The sequence below is a fragment of the Macaca thibetana genome, chromosome 6 (assembly GCF_024542745.1).
Source record: "Macaca thibetana thibetana isolate TM-01 chromosome 6, ASM2454274v1, whole genome shotgun sequence".
Taxonomy (NCBI): domain Eukaryota; kingdom Metazoa; phylum Chordata; class Mammalia; order Primates; family Cercopithecidae; genus Macaca; species Macaca thibetana.
In genome coordinates, this window is record NC_065583.1 from 30878626 (window position 1) to 30889025 (window position 10400).

A 10400-nucleotide genomic window follows, 5' to 3' on the forward strand; every position below is an offset into this window, starting at 1 on the left:
AGATCCTGTCTCTAAAAAATAAAATTTAAAAGGTCATCCTTAGGCAAGTCATTTTAAAAGGAAACATTTATTATAAATTCATTTTTGCTAAGGCAACTTTTTTTTTTTGAGATGGAGTCCTGCTCTGTCACTAGGCTGGAGTGCAGTGGTGTGATCTCAGCTCACTGCAACCTCTACCTCCTGGGTGCCTCCTGGGTTTAAGCGATTCTCCTGCCTCAGCCTCCTGAGTAGCTGGAATTACAGGCATGCGCCACCACACCTAGCTAATTTTTATATATTCAGTAGAGATGCGGTTTCACCATGTTGGCCAGGATGGTCTCCATCTCCTGACCTCGTGATCCACCTCAACCTCCCAAAGTGCTGGGATAACAGGCGTGAGCCACTGTGCCTGGCCATTTCCTTAAGCCAATTTTATGCTACTTTTATCTAAAATGTTTACTTCCAAGAAGGACATGCCCCATATGGCACCCTGTTTTAGATTTGCAGAATTTTTGTTTTTCTCTAGAGAACTTAAATTGCCTTTTTTTTTTTAAGATTTAAAAATCTATACTTAGAAATTTTCATTTTATTGCTAGTAATGTCAAATGTGAAGCAATGTAGGATACTTCCAAGTATTTTTGTACCCTTTTGGGTCTTTTTTGATTGCCTGCTTTTGAGCATGTAAAGGATTTTTAGCCAATTTGTAAATGAGATGTGAATCTTATGGATAGCATTTTAATAACTGCTAGATTCAATGATTTACATCTCCACATATACATGCATACATACATACATGCCTGTCCAATTGTGTATTCTAACGTTGCTTTCTTGGGGAGGAGGAGATTCTAATTTTTGTGCAGTCTGGTTATGGATCTTTTTTAAAAAAAATTAAGTATAGAATAGCTATTCATCATAAATAAATCAGAATTATGAGCAATTAGATCTTGGCAAAAATTCTTGTTTGCCAAATTCCATTGCCTGGGACACACAGCTGGGTACACTTGGTGAAAATCAACTTTTGCCATTCCTAGGCTTGGCCTGTAAAACCCTCACCCAGTCCTGTGTGCTTTCTCCATCTCGCTGAATGCACAGAATGGTCTCTAGAAGACAGCAGAGTCACAGAGTGGAGCCTGGGTTCCTCCATCACCACTTAGAAGACAATATTGCTATATGAGAAATTTTTGTTGTATTAAGGCATTGAGACTTGGGGATTTATCTGTTATAGCTGCTAGTGTTACTCTAATAGAAATATAGATGTCCTCAAATCTAATAATAAAAAGGCACTTGTTTATCTAGTAGGTTTATACTGAGTGATGGTGTTTTCCTCTTTTTTTGAAAAATAGGGGTCTCACTACATTGCCCACGCTGGTCTCAAACTTCTGGGCTCAAGTGATCCTCCCGCCTTGGCCTTCCCTTTGTTGGGATTGCAGGCATGAGCCACCGCGTCCAGGCAAGTAATGGTGTTTTAAACAGACTCTGGAGCCAGACTACCTGAGTTCAAATCTCAACTTCAGCTCCTCCCAGCTGTATAACCGGGTATGTACTTAATCTCTGTCTAGTTGTCACAAGGCCTCATCTCTTAACCCTTTTTGCTGCCTGTAATATTTTGAGCTCCTCCCACAGAAAAGGCTCAGAAGGTAAAGCATTATGACAACCAGACTAAGGCAGTGACAGCCCATAGGGCAAACAGTGAGATGTAACAGATGTTCTGGAAGCCAAATCAGTGAGCCACTGTGACCTGAAATAAATGGAGGTGAAAAGAGAGGAGTCTAGGGTAACCCCTAACCTCCCACCTCAGGTCTCTGGGTTGGTCAACTGAGTAGAAGGGTGTCTTTTCCTGAAACAGAGAATGCCGGAAGAAGAAAGTGAGATTGGGAAGTAGGGGTGGGAAAATATGAATCCCCTATGGGATCTGGTGAGTTTAAGATATTGTTAGGCCAATAGAAATTCACAACCCAAGGGGAATGGAGCTTCAGGGAGATTAAGATTTGGATGGGCAGTGAAGTGGTGACAGCTGAAGCCCTGGCTGTGCAGTGGAATTCTCCAGGGTCGGCAGGTAGAGCAATTTTTAAACTTCAGTGAGTCTTAAGTTCTTGGATTTTTATGAGGCAAAGACCACCCTTTGAGAAATACTAGTATAGGATGAGATCACTTTTTTTTTTTGAGACAAAGTCTTGCTCTGTTGCCCAGGCTGGAGTGCAGTGGTGCAATCTCCGCTCACCACACCCTCTACCTCCCGGGTTCAAGCAATTCTCCTGCCTCAGCTCCCGAGCACACACCACCATGCCCAGCTAATTTTTGTATTTTTTTTTTAGTAGAGACAGGGTTTCACTTGCTGGCCAGGCTGGTCTTGAATGCCTGACCTTGTGATCCACCTATCTCAGCCTCCCAAAGTGCTTGGATTACAGGTGTGAGCCACCACACCTGGCCGAGATCACTTCTAAGATCTGAAAATGTTACTCTTCTCAGATTCTGTAGTCTTTTTTTTTCTCTGAGAGTCTCACTCTGTCACCCAGGCTGGAGTGCAGTGGTGCCATCTTGGCTCACTGCAACCTCCGCCTCCCGGGTTCAAGCAATTCTCCTGCCTCTGCCTCCTGCGTAGCTGGAATTACAGGCGTGTGCTACCACACCCGGCTAATTTTTGTGTTTTTTTTAGTGGAGACGGGGTTTCACTATGTTGGCCAGGCTGGTCTTGAATGCCTGACCTTGTGATCCACCCATCTCAGCCTCCCAAAGTGCTGGGATTACAGGTGTGAGCCATCACACCCGGCCGAGATCACTTCTGAGATTAGAAAATATTACTCTTCTCAGAGATTCTGTAGTTGTTTTTTTTGTTTTTGTTTTTGTTTTTTGCCCCTAACATTTTACTGTACTGTATAGAAAAGTTAGAATAATTTTACTGTGAACCACTGTATACCCACCAACTGATTCTACAATTAACATTTTGCCATATTGGCTTTATCACGTATCTATCCATTTCTTTATGCATCCATCAATCTATTTTTTTTTTTTTTTTTTTTTTTTTTTTGAGATAGAGTCTCACTCTGTCGCCCAGGCTGGAGTGCAGTGGTGCTGTCTTGGCTCACTGCAACCTCCGCCTCCCAGGTTCAAGCAATTCTCCTGCCTCTGCCTCCTGAGTAGCTAGAATTACAGGCGTGTGCTACCATACCCAGCTAATTTTTGTATTTTTTTAGTAGAGACGGGGTTTCACCATATTGATCAGGCTGATCTCAAACCCCTGACCTCAAAAGATCTGCCTGCCTCAGATCTTCAAGAGATCTCCCTCAACTTCTCACAGTGCTGAGATTATAGGCATGAGCCACCGTGCCCAGCCCCATCAGTCTATTTTTATGCATTTCAGAGTAAATCGAAGACATCAATAGACTTCACCTTTAAACATTTCAGCATTTATATACAGATGCTCCTCAGCTTATGGTAGAGTTACATCCTGATAAGTTGGAAATATCATTAAGTGAAAAATGTATTTAATACACCTACTGAACATAACAGCTTATCCTAGCCTATTGAGCAAAATCACCTAATACAAAGCCTATTTTGTAATAAAGTGTCGAATATCTCATGTAATTTATTGACTACTCTCCTGAAAGTGAAAAACAGAATGGTTGTATTGCTTTCACAACATCATAAAGTTGAAAAATCATAAATTGAACCATCCTAAGTCAGGGGCCATGTTTAATTAACTAGAGTTCAATTCTTTTTTTCCAGAGTTCTATCTGAGTAGCTGGGACTACAGGCGCCCGCCACCGCGCCCGGCTAATGTTTTTAGTAAGACGGGGTTTCAGTTCAAGTGCTTTTTTTTGTGGATTTTTAAGGTCAAAGTTACATAGACTAAGATGCATGAGTATGTCATTCAAGAGTTTTGACAAATGTATCCATCCATGTGACTCAAACCCCTGTCAAGATATAGGACATTATCATCACTCCAGAAAGTTTCCTCCTGCTCTTCCTAGCCAATACCCACTCCTACCAATCTCCAGAGGCAACTACTGTTCTGATTTTTATTACCATAGATTAGTTTTGCTTCCTTTAGAACTTCATATAAATAGAATCATGCAGTGTGAACTGTTTTATATTTGGCTTCTTTCTAGCAGCATGTGTTTGAGAATCATCCATAATGTTGTATATAGTTCCTTCTTCTTGCAGGACAGAATTCTACTGTATGACTATGCCATCACTAATCCATCCTCCCATTGATGGACACCAAGGCTGTTTCCAATTTGTTTGGGGTTTTTTTTGCTACTGAAAATAAAAGCTACTATGAATATTCATGTACAAATTGTTTGTGAATATATGTTTTCTTTTCTCTTGAATAAATACTTAGGGTTGGGCGCAGTGACTCATGCCTGTAATCCTAGCACTTAGGGAGGCCGAAGTGGGTGGATCACCTGAGGTCAGGAGTTCGAGACCAGCCTGGGCAACATGGTGAAACTCCATCTCTACTAAAAATACAAAAATTAGCCAAGTATGGTGGCAGGTGCCTGTAATTCCAGCTACTCGAGAGGCTGAGGGAGGAGAATCGCTTGAACCTGGGAGGCGGAGGTTGCAGTGAGCCGAGATGGCACCACTGCACTCCAGCCTTGGTGACAGATCAAAGCTGTGTCTCAAAAAAGTAAAAAATACATAAACTTAGGAGCAGAATTACTAAACATGTCTGGTTTTAAAAAGAACTGTCAGACTTTTTCCCTTTATGTTCCTACCACAATGTAGGAGAGTTCCAGTTGCTCCACAATGTTGCCACCATTTGATGTAAATGGTCTTCTGAATTTAGCCATTCTAGTGGGTGTGTAATGGTAATTAATTGTGGTTTTATTTTGCATTCCCATTGTGACAAATAAGTTGGACACCTTTTCAATTACTTATGGCCATTTACATATCTTCTTTTTTTAAAAAAAAAAAAATTGAGAAACTTAAGGATGAAAAATCTGTTTTTATTTTTATTTTTAGAAATGGGGTCTTACTTTGTCAGCCAGGCCACAGTGCAGTGATGTGATCATAGCTCACTCCTGGCCTCAAGTGATCCTCCTACCGCAGCCTCCCAAAATGCTGGGGTTACAGGTGTGAGCCACTGCACCCAGCCTATATGTCTTCTTTTGTGACATATCTGTCCAAATATTTTGGTCATTTCTATTGGGTATCTTTTTTTGTATTAACTAGTTATAGAAGGTATACATCTTAGGTATTAGTCCTTTTTCAGAGACGTGTTTGCAAATACTCTCTCCCAGTCTGTGGCTTGCCTATTCACTTTCTCTTTTTTTTTTTTTGAGACAGAGTCTTGCTCTGTCGTCCAGGCTGGAATGCAGTGGTGTGATCTTGGCTCACTGCAACCTCCATCTACCGGGTTAAGTGATTCTCCTGCCTCAGTCTGCTAAGTAGCTGGGACTACAGGCATGCACCACCACACCCAGCTAATTTTTGTGTTTTTAGTAGAGATGGGGTTTCACCATGTTAGCCAGGCTGGTCTCGAACTCCTAACCTCAGGTGATCCGCCCACTTTAGCCTCCCAAAGTGCTGGGATTACAGGTGTGAGCCACCGTGCTCAGCTTTATTCACTTTCCTAGTGATGTTTTTTGATAAGCATAAGCTTTTTGTTTTAATCAAATCTAACTTAGTATCTCATATACCAAATCTGTATTAGTTTGCTAGGGCTGCCATAACAAAGTACTAAAAACTGGCTTAAACAACAGGAATTTATTGTCTTACAGTTCTGGAGACTAGGCCTCCAGGATTAATATGTTAGCAGGTTGATTCCTTCTGAGGCTGTGAGAGAATCTGGTCCATGCCTGTCTCCTAGGTTCTAGTGGTTTGCTGGTAATCTTTAGCATGCCTTGACTTGTAGGCACATCACTCTGGTCTCTGCCTTCATCTTTCCTTGGTGTTCTCCTAATGTGCATGCCTCTGTGTCCAAATTTCCTCTAGTTATAAGGACACCAGTCATACTGGATAGGTCCCACCCTAATGATGTCATTTATTGTTTGTTAAAAACATTTTCCTTTTCTAGGGCCCTTGCATTTCCATATAAATTTTTAAATCAGCCTGCCAATTTCTTCAAAAACATAAGCCTGTGTTTGGGATTGTGTTGAAAATAGGTCAATTTGAGAAGAACTGACATCTTACAAATATTGAGTTTTCCAATCTGTGAGCACAATATATGTCTCCATTTAACTATCTTCTTTAATTTCAGCAATGTTTTAAGGTTTTGGTGTACAAGTCTTACACAACCTTTCTTACATTTATTACTAAGAATTGTGTGATTTGTTGCTATTTTTAAAAAAGTGTCTTTTCCAATTGTTGCAGTTAATATAGAAATACAGTTGGGTTTTGTGTCTTAACCCTGTATCCTGTGACCTTGCTAAATTCACTCAGTACTTCTAGTAATTATTTTGTAGATTTCTGCAATGATCTATGTAAACAATAATTTCACCTGTGAACAGAGACCATTTCATTTATTTATTTCCAATCTTTATGCCTATTTCTTTTTCTTGCCTAACTGAACTGGCGAGGACCATGAGTACTACATTAAATAGAAGTGGTAAGAGAAGACACTTTTGTCTTATTCTCAAGCTGGTGGGAAATGCATGCAGTATTTCCCCATTAGGGTTATTAGCTGGAGATTTTTTGGAGCTAACTTTGATCAGACTGAGGGAGTTGCCTTCTAAATTTTTAAAGAATTTTCACCATAAATTGGGGTTGAATTTCATCAATGCTTTTCCTGCACCATACAGTTTTCTCATTTACTATGTTAATGTGAATTCATTGATTGATTTTCAAATAAACCAAGATTTCATTCTTGGGGTAAACCTAACTTAGTCATGATATATTACATATAGTTATTTATAAATTATATATACAGATATATTTATAAATATGTGTGTGTATATACATATATGAACGCACATGTATATCTTGGGTTTTGTGTCTGTATTTTTGAGGAATAGTGGCCTTTTCTGTAACATTTTTGTCGGGTTTCTTCTGGCATTATAAAATTTGTTTGGAAAATGTTATCTCTTCCTCTATATTTTGAAAGCATTTGTGTAACAATGCTTTTTTTTTCCCCCTTAAATGTTTGATACAATTCTCTGGTGAAGTGATCAGGTCCTGGTGTTTTCTCTATGGGATTTGTTTGTCTTTAGTTTCACAGCTTGTTATTTTGGAATAACTTCAGATAGACAGAAAAGTTCCAAAGACAGTTCTTATATACTTTTCACCCAGCTTCGCCTCATCATGTTAACACCTTACATAGCCATAGTATGTTTCTTTTTTTTTGAGACAAAGTCTTGCTCTGTTGACCAGGCTGGAGTGCAGTGGCACAAACTCGGCTCACTGCAACCTCTGTCTCCTGGGTTCAAGCAATTCTCTGCCTCAGCTTCCTGAGTATCTGGGATTACAGGTGCACGCCACCATGCCCAGCTAGTCAGCTAATGTTTGTATATTTTTAGTAGAGACAGAGTTTCACCATGTTGGCCAGGCTGGTCTCGAACTCTAGACCTTGTGATCCATCCACTTGGCCTCCCAAAGTTCTGGGATTGTAGGCCTGAGCCAGCACACCCGGCCTCTTTTTTTTTTTTTTTTTTTTAGATAGAATCTGGCTCTGTCACCCAGGCTAGAAAGCAGTGGCATGATCTCAGCTCCCTGCAACCTCCACCTCCTGGGTTCAAGCGATTCTCCTGCCCCAGCCTCCTGAGTAGCTGGGATTACAGGTGCCCACCACCACACCTGGCTAATTTTTGTATTTTCGCAGAGACAGAGTTTCATCATGTTGGCCAGGCTGGTCTTGAACTCCTGACTTCAGGTTGATCTGCCTGCCTTAGCTTCCCAAAGGGTGGAATTACAGGTGTGAGCCGCCATGCCCGGCCTAGTATGTTTTTCAAAACTAAAAAATTGGCCAGGCGTGGTGGCTCATGCCTATAATCCCGGCACTTTGGGAAGCCAAGGTAGATGGATTGCTTGAGCTCAGGAGTCCAAGACCAGCCTGAGTAACATGGTGAAACCCCAGTTCTACAAAAAATACAAAAATTAGCCAGGTGTGGTGGCATACACCTGTAGTTCCAGCAACTCAGAAGGCTGAAGTGGGAGAATCGCTTGAGCCTAGGAGCTGGAGGTTGCAGTGAGCTGAGATTGAGCCACCGCACTCCAGCGTGGGTGACAGAGTAGTAAGACGCTGTCTCAAAACAAAAAATGAGAAAAACAAAACAAACAAAAAAAACTTAAGAAATTAACATAGGTACCATACTATTAATTCAATTAAGTCTTTATTTGGATTTCACCTTTTTTTTCTGTCCTTTTTTCTGTTTCAGATTTCAGTCTAGGCTTCCACATGACACTTAGTTGTAATGTCTCCCAGTCTCCTCCAATCTGTGACAGTTGATTGGTCTTGCCTTGTTTTTCATGCTGTGGTAGGTTTTAAAAGTACCAGTCAGGTGTTTTCATAGAATGTTGCTCAACTGGGTTTTTCTGATGTTATCACATGAAGACTGGGGTTAAGGATTTGAGGAACAATATCACAAGAGGAAGTGCCCTTCTCATCACTTCATATCAGAAATCTGAGTATCACTGATGATGTTAACCTTGATTACTTCATTAAGGGAGTGTCTTCCAGGTTTCTCCTTTGGGAAGTCATAATTTTTCTCTTCCTATGCTCTGTTCTTTGGAAGCAAGTTGATAAGTTCAGTCTATAATCAATAGGATGGGAATTAACCTCCACCTCTTAAAGGGGCAAGTATCTACATACATTATGTGAAAGTCTTCTACAAGGAAAAAGGAAGTTTTATCCCTTCCTTCTCACTAGTTTGATTTTTATTTATTAAATTATTAATTTATATCCCTACAGTTTCATTGATATTTATTCTTTGAGCTATAATCTCCTATTTTGTGGGTTCTCTTTTCACTCTCTTGATAGTATTCTTTGATGCACAAAAGTTTTGAATTTTGTATATTTGGTTTTTTAAAGCGTATGTAGTTAGAATGAGTATTCTCTAATCTGGTGGTGCAGGATGCTGCTTTTTCATTTTATTGTTCATATCTTCTATATCCTTACTAATTATTTGTCTGATAACCCATCGATAATTGAAAGAAATGTGTTAAATCTTCCACTGTGACTATGGGTTTATTCTTACGTGAAGATCTGCTTTATCACAATAATGCTTTTTGCCATCAAGTCTACTTTGTTTGATGTTAATGCGGCTAAAACACATTTCTTTTTTTTTTTTTTTTTGAGACGGAGTCTCGCTCCGTCACCCAGGCTGGTGTGCAGTGGCACGATCTCGGCTCACTGCAACTTCCGCCTCCTAAGCGATTCTCCTGCCTCAGCCTCCCAAGTAGCTGGGACTACAGGCGCCCCCCCACCACGCCCGGCTAATTTTTTTGTATTTTTAGTAGAGACGGGGTTTCACCGTGTTAGCCAGGATGGTCTCGATCTCCTGACCTCGTGATCCGCCCGCCTCGGGCTCACAAAGTGCTGGGATTACAGGCGTGAGCCACCACGCCCGTCTAAAACACATTTCTTTTGGATAGTATTTCTTTCTCTCTTTCTCTTTTTCTTTCTTTTTTTGAGACAGGGTCTCTTTTGCTCAGTCTGGAGTGCAATGGCATGATCATAGCTCACTGCAACCTCAAACTTCTGACCTCAAGGGATCCTCCCGCCTCTGGGATTATAGGCATGAGCCACCGTGTCAGACAATTTCTTAATTTTATTTCTGTGCCACATATTTTAGGGGCGCTGCTTATGAACAGCACAGAACTGAAATTATTTTCGTCCAATCCACAAGTCTTTTTTTTTTTAGACAGAGTCTTGCTCTTTTGCCCAGGCTGGAGTGAAGTGGCTGGATCTCAGCTTACTGCAGGCTCCGCCTCCCGGATTCATGCTGTTCTCCTGCCTCAGCCTCCCGAGTAGCTGGGACTACAGGTGCCCGCCACCACGCCCGGCTAATTTTTTGTATTTTTAGTAGAGACGGGGGTTTCACCGTGTTAGCCAGGATGTCTCAATCTCCTGACCTCGTGATCTGCCCACCTCGGCCTCCCAAAGTGCTGGGATTACAGGCGTGAGCCACCGCGCCCGGCCCAATCCACAAGTCTTTATCTTTAAACTGGTGAGTCCTGTCTAAATGTAAATATTAGTTACTGTGATAACTGATATGTTTGAAAGTAATTATACCACTTTATTTTATGTGCTTGTGTTTCTTTTTCATCCTTGCTGTCATCTAGTGGATTGATCGTGTTTTAGGACTTAGTCACATGCTTACCATTTCTCTGCTCACTAGTGCTGCTTAGATTCTATAATTTCTTTCTGGGTCCTTCCTGAAGTACGTTCTTTGTCATTTTTTCAGGGGTCAGTAGAAAACTCTCTTAATATTTGTTTGTCTGAAAATCAATGTATTGTGCTCTCACTCCTTGAAGACATTTTT

General features: G+C 40.9%; 1 protein-coding gene across 1 annotated transcript in view; it reads left to right on the forward strand.

Annotated features, from left to right (window-relative positions):
* Positions 1-10400, forward strand: part of RPS14 (ribosomal protein S14) — a 520685-nt gene that overhangs the window by 270932 nt on the left and 239353 nt on the right. The gene's annotated exons all lie outside the window — the stretch shown is intronic.